At 40.0% G+C, this 10367-nt stretch overlaps 1 long non-coding RNA gene across 1 annotated transcript in view; it reads right to left on the reverse strand.

Moving 5' to 3' along the window:
* LOC120296901 overlaps window positions 1–9971 on the reverse strand; it is a 31260-nt gene extending 21289 nt beyond the window's left edge. Inside the window, exon 1 of the long non-coding RNA XR_005553608.1 lies at window positions 9869–9971. This is a non-coding gene — a long non-coding RNA (uncharacterized LOC120296901). The remainder of the gene's footprint in view (window positions 1–9868) is intronic.
* Between the last annotated feature and the right edge of the window lie 396 nt (window positions 9972–10367).

Below are 10367 nucleotides of genomic sequence, written 5' to 3' on the forward strand. Positions count from 1 at the left end.
GTTTCCTTTTAGGGTGTTCAGAGCTATTTCTGCTATTGCCCCCACCAGGTCATTGTTAGCATTGCATAAGATGGCTTTTCTCTGTCTTGGTCCAGCCTTTACTAAGATTTTTAAAAGCCCCCAATTTCTACGTACCCTCTCTGACATCTTAAATGAACTAGCGCTAGGGTAACTGAGCTACTGCTTTTTACACTTCTTTTTCATTGTGTAAACAGTAGGCCAATCAGGCGGGAAGAGGCCTGTTCTCAACCTGTAGGATTCTGGAGTGGTGGCTGCCAAATCTACCAAAAGGTACCCATGTGGTTTGCGAGTGGCATCTTGGAATACTTCTAAAAAATACTTTGTGTTAGTGGGATACATTTGTCTGGCCAGTGTGACAATTTGCATCTGATCACGGGGGCTGCTGAACAAAACCAAATATTTGGAATTCAGAGCTATTGTTCTCATTTTCTTACCTTGAAAGAACAGGTTTTGTAGTATGAGAATAATGCTAAGGTTTCTGTGATGGACGTACTGTGTAAAAGCCTTCTCTATTTGATCGCTGTCACCGGCCGATGCCATGAGATCATCTATCACAGCTAGAGTGATTTGTTTTGGCGGAAACAAATCATCATCTTCAAAAGAAGACGGAAGCCCCTCCATAAACTTAATATAAGGAATTTTATTAAGCAGTTCTTTGTACAGAGGTTGCCAACAACTATAAAACCATACAATATTTTGAGGCATTTGAGACAACACAACATCACCATGTTCTAACATTTGTTTGATAAAAAAAGATTTGCCAGAATTGGACGGGCCGCTTATAATACAGGAGAAAGGGTGTACAAATTGTGCAATGTTTTCCGCCATCCTTAATAACCGTAAGGCAGCGTACAGTAATCCTCACTCTTTAATAACCTTTTATTATACACTACTTTTAGAGTTTTTCGGAAGACCCGCGTTTCTAGGGTCCAATTTTTCTTAACCCTAACAATCCCCAACTGCTCTACCCCAATCTCCTTTTTTCTCTCTGCACCAGACACACAATAATCATCTACCAAATCTTTCAAGCTGTCAAAATTAACCTTGTTGCTATTACCACAGTTTAGCGTGATCCCCTTCACTTTTAGCACCGTTTCCCCGTTGGACAAAGCATAAGCATACGTTTTGGGACCAGCCGCAACAAACTCTGTTATCGTAGTGTTTGGTGGAATCTCACTTGTCAGCTGTCCTAAATAATCACCCAAAGGAGGTGTCCACGCCCCCTCTCTACTTACAAAAATGACTGAATCGGTGTCATGGTACAGGCACCTATCGCCCAGCCCATCCAGTAGTCTGTATAATTCCAGCCGGGCATAAGCAGTAGTAAAGCTGGAGATAAATACATTAGTGCATGTCGATTTGGTGGGGTGGTTCTTGGCTGTTTTCCATGTCACAATGGCTGTCTCTGTATCCACAAACTCACATGAGGAAACATCATAATAGGGCACAAAAAGGTATTTGAATAAATCCTCAGGGTTTGTCACCATGGATGTGGTCAGGTGATTGGTGCTCTGACCAAACTTGCCCCACAGCGAATTTAAAAACAGCTTGGCAATCTGTCTTTTAGCAGGATTTACTTCAATGTGGTCACGTCGTAAGCGGACACCTTCCATCTTTTCATAATCCTGAATATATTGCTCTTCATCCTGTTCTGTTTTGCACCAGTCAGGGTAACCACTGGCCTCCTGTTTCTGTCTGAGATGCGTGTTCATATAACCTGAAAATAGCTCATTTGATGTTCTTTCAAAATGCCAGATCTCATAGATTTCAACAATTCTGTAACCTTTTTCTAAAGCTACATTCAATTCAATGGTACACCATGTCCCAGTCAGAGCTCTTTCCTCATCACTGTGTTTACAGGGGGTGGTTTGCAGTTTTTCTGTGCAGGTTGCGCACAAACTAAACATTAATTTGCCCCCTGATTTGTGGGGTAGGATTGGGAAATAGAGATTCCTTGGTGGGTACACTTTGACTTTGGCCAACCCAAAATATTGCTTTATGTCCCCAAAGTTTTGGTAGATGATTTGCGGATGGCCAATTGGGTACTCCTTGGTCTTATTCACAAACGGGTACAAACTGGTGAAATCATAGTATAAGATTTGTTCACCGGGTTTTGGTTTGTAGTACAGGCATGTAGCATTTGTTCTACCACCAAAAAAAGCATCTCGAGGATTCAAAGGAGTTGGGAGCTTATTCTCAACTAGAAACTGCTTCAAAGAGGTGTCATCCTCCACCATGGCCCTCCATTCATGTTCCCAGATGCAGCGCACAGCATACCCCTGGCCCCTGAGGTACTCTTCTTTAATCCTAGTACGATTGTGCAGGCCTCCATATGTTGAATCAAGTAATTTGTTGAAGTCTTTTTCAGAGTAGCAGACAGGGCACCCATGAAAAAAACACCCGCGAAATTCAAAAGCTGTGGGAGTTCCATTTATGACAGCAAAACCATCCAAAAAATATTTGCCTACTTGCTTTTCACCCCCCTTCAGAGCATGCTGGATATTGAGATTCTCAGTGTGCTCTATATGCAACAACCATTGAATCGCTGGAGCTGAATACCTTTTCTGTGTCTTGTGATAATTGTCCAAAGGAGCTAATGCAATGGTATAGCTCTTCAAATACATGAACCGGTACTGGGCCATACAGACAGATGCCAGTGTGATATGTTGGAAGGGGTCAATGCCTCGAATCGCTATCTCCTCAACAATATCCCCCCGACCCCCCTGAAACACTCTCGCTCAGTCATTTCCATCACCTGTTCCCTAAATCGAATACAGGCCTCTCTTAATATATCTACATCTTGTCTGCAATAGTAAGCCAGAGCCTTCTTTAGTTTAAAGACAGTACCTGTATTAGCAGAGTGCCATTTCATGAATTCTTCTCTCTCCCCGGGCATCAGGGTTTCAGGGCTGTAATACTTGATTTCAGGGAGTGGCCCCACGTAGTCTTGATTGGCCATTGTATTGAACAAGTGGGGGAAATATCCTTTGCTGCCTTGAAACCCCATAGCTTTGGGTAATTTGCTTAATTTAAGGGGCAAAAATGAGAGGCTATCAATAAACCGGATCTTATAATCTGGCAGGGTGATACACAACAGTTTCCCCCCCTGACTTATAAGCCGAACCTTAACCTTTTCACGGATCAACTGCTTCAGTACTCGGTACCCGTCATAACCTTTGGAGTTGTGAGCGATAAAAGTACATCCTTTAAACTTATGATTTATAAAATTCTTTACAAACTGCTCCAGGCATCTAACACCATAACAATCCCACCTCACAACATCTTTATCCTCCTCATCATTCAACATATCCCTGGCGCAGGCATAATTAGGTATATGGATGCCTGTCTCTTGACAGCATTCAAAATCATAAATGATGTATCTTTTGCCAATTTGCGGCCGGTCCAATGAATTTAGAAAGCATAAATGCCCTTCCAAGCTTTCAACCTTCTCAGAGCACTGTCCACACTTGGTTTCCTTGCACTTTTTGTGGGGGCTAAAGACGTAAGCCCCACACGTTTCACAATATTCTTTATTCTTACAGTCAACTTTTCCCTCCATAGCAAGCTGTGTGTGTCTTTCAAGACACGCCTTAGACCGGCAAAACTCTTTGCACCTACAGCAGCGCACCTTCTCCTCCCCCACCTGCTGGCATTCTTGGTTGAGACAGGCTCTGCAGATATATTGACAGCCATGACTAAATTTGTGGTGGTAGGGTGTGTGGCAGAATTTACAGAAATAGCGGTCACCCAGGAAGCCCTTGATATTTTTGATGCCATAATAATGCTTGTCGTGTAACAATATAAACACTATTTTTTCTTGCTGGGGGCTACCTGTGACAAAAAAACCGCCAACCGTCCTGCATATAAAACAAGATCTTTATAGTGACCCTTAAAGCTTCTTCAAAGAGGTGTATCTGAGAAAAGTCAATTCTGTTTTCTGTGGAAACACCCAGTCTATTGTGAAGTTCCCTGGCCCTGGTAATAATTTCTTGATTTCTAACATCCCCGCCAATCAGCCAGAGCAAACAGCTAGCAAAACATAGAAATTCACCTCCCACATTGAAATCTACTAGGTGCTGTCTTTTTTTCTCCAGCACTCTGGTGAGCAGCACAGTGCTTAACTTCCTAAGACCTCCCCCCTCCTTGTTCTTCACGACAGTAACCACTATTTGCAAATTACCCCCCCACAGTATCTCGGCCTTACTTTGCAGCAGATTTTCAATACCGGTCAGAAAATCCTCAGCATTTAAATCATTGATATTCCTCCTGAGAGAAAAGAGAGGATGATTTAACCCCTCTGCATCCAGCCGGAGTTGAACAAAATCATTTGGACCTATGTCCCTAGCAACATTATTCAAAAGAGGCTGTATCACATTATGAACAGCCTCTATAGCATCTACAAAAGACCGGATTTGGTCAAGATTAATAAATCTATAGCGTTGATAATATTCCACAGCCCTGAAATTCCTGATAGGCTTCTCCCATTCCTGTACCATATCCAAATAAACCTTGTTCATATTCTGAGAGTTTGCAGAGTTAGGGGCTTGTAGCTGTGGTGTAGAATGACATATCTCCCCTTCTGGTTGAGATGCTGGCGTGGAATCACATTTATGACTGTCTGCTGGGGATGCGGGAAGTCCACCTCCATGCATTTTTGCTTTTTTGCAGGCCGGCTCTGGTTAAACAAACAAACAAAAGGCTATCACCAACATTCCTAATAATGTAATAACGCTCCCCTCCCTTTAGTTTCTAAAAAAATAATACTAATGATTTTGTATTGGATAAAATGCTAGATATTATACCTCCTAACAGCATTCGTGTTGTGTAGCTTGTGCATGGCTGGGCCTCTTGGGGCTCCTGGGGTAATGTAAGGTCTACATATGGCTGTTCATCCACCCATTCTGAAGGAAAAAAAAGCCCCCAATGTTCAGAATTGTTGCAGAAATGTTTACCAGAATCTAAAATGTTATGAAAATATGAAAGACAAATACCTTCATACGCCCTCAAACATTCTGAGTCTGTCAATTGGTTCTCTACAGTAATAGCAACATCAGTGAATAACTGGTCATCCCCCCATTCTGAAGGAAAAGAGAAATCCTATGGTCAGATTTGTTGCAGAAATGTTTACCAGAATCTAAATGTGTGAAAGTATGAAAGACAAATACCTTCATAAGCCCTCAAGCATTCTGAGTCTGTCAATTCATTCTAGTGAAATAAAACAATCAATCAGTCAAACAAGCAAGCATACAAGAATATTCTAAAACTCCATTTTGCATCTAAGTGTTTCAAAAATTAGCCATAAAACTACTTACAATAGTGGCTTCCATTCTGAAAAGGGTCTTCTTAGCAGATCAAATGGCTCCAGAGGTACAGATATGCCAGAAACCAGCAAATGTGACTAGACCAGTATGGACCCTGCTTTTGTATACGCTGGTGATGTCACAACTTAATCACATCAGAGGAGGTGTGTTTTTCACAACTTTTGCAAATCTGACCAGCCCCGCCTCATCAGGGAAACCGAATTGAATAATACCCCTTGAGTTTTGATTAAATTGTGTTTAACATCTGCCAAAGTTAAACAGGGGTCAGCAAAAGAAAAACATAATACATATTTCATGTGATTTGTAAAGCCCAGTTTATTATAAATTTCATAGCATTAAGAGATTCTTGTAATTAATTTCTGTTACATTTTGGCATATGAGCCTCTTCAGAGACAATGGCAATTCAGATTCAATCTTTGACATTAATGACAGTGGTTTACGGCTCTTTTCGATACGCTGTATGAATGTCTTGACCTCATCAAGGGAACCCTGGGTGAAATATAAGTTATTCATTTTGTCAGAAATACTGATGATGATCCAGAGAACATGAGGCATAGAAAGTCTAAAGCATAAGCTGTTAATATGTTCTGTTTCACTGGTACCATCCACGTGGTCTTCATCTGATTGTAGACACCCCATTAAACAGTGGTGTAATATTTTAATAATACACGCTTTCAGAATCTGAGGCATGCTGACATTTTGAGACTCCGCCGTTTCTAAAGCAGGAACTAAGGTAGATTTAGGCTAGCTGTTTCAACCAATCAAAATACTGTTTTCTTAATTATATATATATATATTTACTTACCATTGGATGTTTTGCAGAATCTGCAATAACAAGGTTTTATAAGTTTGTTCTCTTCAATGAAACTGTATAACTCAGGTCCTTTTCTTATTCTGCGCCCACGCTTGGGTGGTTTGGGGGTCAAATTTACATCAAACAAATCTCCATCAGAGGCTGCCATCTTCAAAAGACTGCTGGGGTTAAATTGCTAGCTGTTCAGGCCTGCCCACACAAACTCCCCTGCCCCTTGCAATGACACGCCCTTGAGCATTGCGCATGTCCAGATCACGGGGAGCATGACATGCCCGGGCATGTCCCTGCCCGCGCAAACTCCCCTGCCCCTTGCAATGACACGCCCTTGAGCATTGCGCATGCCCAGATCACGGGGAGCATGACATGCCCGGGCACGTCCCAAACAAGGCCTAACCCCCACTTTTTTTTTACTAGCAGACAGAGAGGCATGGCTGCTTGCTGCTTGCCTCTTGTGAGCCTGGTTGGCTGCTTGCCTCTTGTGAGCATTTTAATTCCTGTTAATATTCCTTGTCTTTTGCTATAGTGGGGAGGGGGGCAGAATAAATTTTATTCAGGGTGCAAATGGCAAAATATGTGTCTTTAGATTTTTTACAAAGGTAAAAACCAGCTGTGGGTTTTAAAAGGGGCTGTGTTTGTTTGTTTTTTCCCCTGCGTTCGAGGAAATGCTTTTAAAGCCACCTAGAAACTTTCAGAAAAAATATCTTTTAGAAAAAGGGGGTTAAATGCAGGCTCTGGCTGCCTTTCAGGGGATTCTTTTCCCCCAGCTTTTGAGGCACTGATTTTTAAAACTCCACAAAAATTCAAAGCATCGTTAGGCTAATAAAAAGCCTTTTTTTATTTTTTATTTCACAGCTCCCCAAAGTAGGGCTTGTTTCCCAAAAACACAAACAGCTCCCCAACGTAGGGCTTGGTTCCCAAAAACACAGGCCTCTGCTAATTATTCACTTAGCTCTTTTTGGTTTTGAATGTCCATAGAAATAGTCTAGGATTAACAGCTCCCCAAAGTAGGGCTTGTTCCCCAAAAACACAGGCCTCTGCTAATTATTCACTTTACTTAGCTCTTTTTGGTTTTGAACGTCCATGGAATTAGTCTAAGGTTAACCTAATCATGTACCCAGAGGATTGCCTGCCAATCTTGATGGGATTAGGCCAAAACGTCACATCCGGAGGGTGGGGGCTGAGCACGTCACTTCCTTTTAGGGCTGTGCCCTGTTGACGTAATCAGCACATGGGCTTGTTTACTTTGATGACGTCACTGATCAAAAGTGCTGATAATTTTCATTAAAAAAAGGTATACACTACTTCTACTAATGAATGAATGAATGAATGAATGAATGAATGAATGAATGAATGAATGAAAATCAGCTTCTACATTTTTGTTGTTGTTGCTGCTTCTGAGGCTGTTCTTTTTGGAATCATTCTATGCTTTCAGTTTACAGTGCATACCTCTACTTCAAATCATGACTTAATATTCAGAAATAGGAGGTGGGTATATAAAATGCAGCAGATGATAATTCAGTAAAATATCTGGTCATTCTGGTTTAATTGATGACTATGGCTGCTGCAGTATTGTTGCCTGATTTATAAGTACATGGAAAAGCTTGCCAGCTTTTTCTGAGATCATTAAGAGACATGAAATGAAGGGGGACAGGTAGTGAGAACTGCAAACTCTACCCAAAATGTTTCTAACAAAATATTCACACCCTTTATTGGAGACCAGTAAAGTTCATTCATATCCAATCAGGATATGAAATAATAAATATGTCATAATAAAACCAAAGCAGGGCAGGATATGAAATATGCCATAATAAAACCAAAGCAGGACAAACTAAACAAAACAGAGAAGCCATCTTGTAACTTATTTTGTTTTAAAGAAATAAACAATAGTTTCAAACATCAGTCATAATAAAAATGATTTATAGCTGAATGTTCAAGTTAAAACTGAGTAGCTATTACACTATCCTGGGGCTTAGCCAGTAATCGGAGTTAGCTAATGAATGATTTTCTTAATCCCAACCCTACAGTTTACCTGTGTTGAGCAAATGGAGATGGATAGATCCTCTTCCTTGCAATAGTTACAATTTCAAGATCATAGCAAAGAAGAAATAGAGCAAACAAAAGGCTGAGAGATACATTTTTCCCACACAGAAACTTAAAAAAAAATACTTAGCCCTATAACAACAAAAATGAAGCATTTTGTCTGGGTTGGCAAGGCAAATTGTCCCATGTTTCAGAAGGTTCAGCTTAATTAGCAGAACCTACCATAAACATATTTTAGTAGAGAACCTCTGAAAGACAGCAGACACTTGTGAGGATTCATATTGCCCTCTCCAAGTTTGTTACAGAAAGTTTCACATCTCACTCTGGAGTTTTAGACATTCTGATTCCATATAGATATTTGAAACCATTATGGAGGTAGCTAAGGCTACCTGGCATATCACAAAGAAAAATGGGAACTGTATTAAAAAGAAAAGGAAACGATGGCAGCACACAAGTTCCTTTCCAAAATAAGGTGTTGGTGGAAACTTTTAAAAGTAAAAGAACTATGGGGAGAAGATTCTTAGGTTACTTCTTCACTATATAACATAGCCTTAATCCATTTCAGCAACCATGCACGATCCTTGTTAGAAATCATGCATTTGCCCTTAAATATCTTTTTAAGTTTGCCTACAAACATTCTAAACCAGGGGTGTCAAACTGCCGGCCTGTAGGCCAGATGCATCATAGTGAAACCACGTCCACCCCATTGCCGGCAATGGAAAAAAAGTTGTGATACATCATGACACATCATATGACATTGCAAGTTTGACACCCCTGTTCTAAATAGTGAGGACTGGGTTCCCATCATCACTTTTGGGTGATGATGGGAACAAGTATTGCTTTCCTTCTTCTGGTTTTGCATTCCCTGAAAGAAGACCTTGAAGGAGATCCCTAGAAGACCTCAGAAGAGGTCCCTTCCATTCCTTGGAAGAAGACCTCAGACAGAGATTCAGTAAGACTCAATGGTCACTCAGATGCTACTGTGTTAATTACATTTGCATGTCATCCATTCTCAGCCATTAGACAGCTTTCTCCTTTTCTTCCCTATAGATCTGATTAATGAGAAATTCTTGACAAGGATCAAATAAAGCAATTTTTTCTCACGGGAAAGGCAGCTGTATAGTGATAATCTAAAGAACCTGCAGCTAGAGTGAGTATTTCCACTACAATCTTCCAGCTGTTCTAGGCAAGATAGGTGTTGAGCAAATTTTCCTTATTCTGAGTCCAACACGTGTCAATTAATCCCAAACAACCACTATGTGGTGTTAAATTTTCATTTTACTCCATCCTGATATATTCAGCCTAAATGGGTATTAAACATGATTTAATTTTGTGCTCAGGAATACCTTATAAAATCCAAGAATATTTTTCTCCAAATGATAATGCGTTTCAACAGTCATTTTAACCCCAAAGTTAAAATTCTAAATGTGAGTCAGGCACACAAACAGTATTTCTATACAAATGCACTATATGTGGAAGATAAAAAAAAAATGTTACCTGTCAGAAATAGCCATGAAAAATTAATATCTGCTTACTGTGAAGCTTCAAGTTTTGCAAATGCAGCATTCATTATCAAAAATGAAGTAGCATGATCTAATTAGGCATTCTGTACTCAGCCTGTCAGATAACACACTTTTAAAATGGCACAACTAAATCAAACATGTCTACTTACCTATTGAATGATAGTCAAACTGCTTATAAAAGACTTGGATCTTGAGTCAGTTTTGTAGTGCTAACAAGACAGCAAAGGATTCTGCTGAGTTTCAAACTTTACTATTAAATAGAAGTAGAAAGCATATAGTTAGTTGAATATTATAAGAATGTTCACCATTCTCATAATTCTTTCCTACATTGCCTAGATGCCAAATTGGTTGGGAATGAATGTTCTTTTCATACACACCTCCATACCTTCAACCATCCATTGTAGAGTATGCAAAACACAGAAATAAGTTTTCTACGCAGAGACAGAGACTGTCTTGTATATGGCAAGGTATATGGCATTAATAATAATTCTCCTTTTGCATCCATTTTTTGATACAATTAGAAATTCAGATTGGCTTTGTAGCTATTGCTATTTATATTGGATACATTTGTTGTTTCTTTAGTTTGGCATTAGTTCATAACAAATGATATAATCTAATTGTAAGGTTCATGCTATATTGAGATTCATG

This window comes from Crotalus tigris, unplaced genomic scaffold (genome assembly GCF_016545835.1).
Source record: "Crotalus tigris isolate CLP2741 ecotype Arizona unplaced genomic scaffold, ASM1654583v1 scf7180000021719.168984, whole genome shotgun sequence".
NCBI lineage: Eukaryota > Metazoa > Chordata > Lepidosauria > Squamata > Viperidae > Crotalus > Crotalus tigris.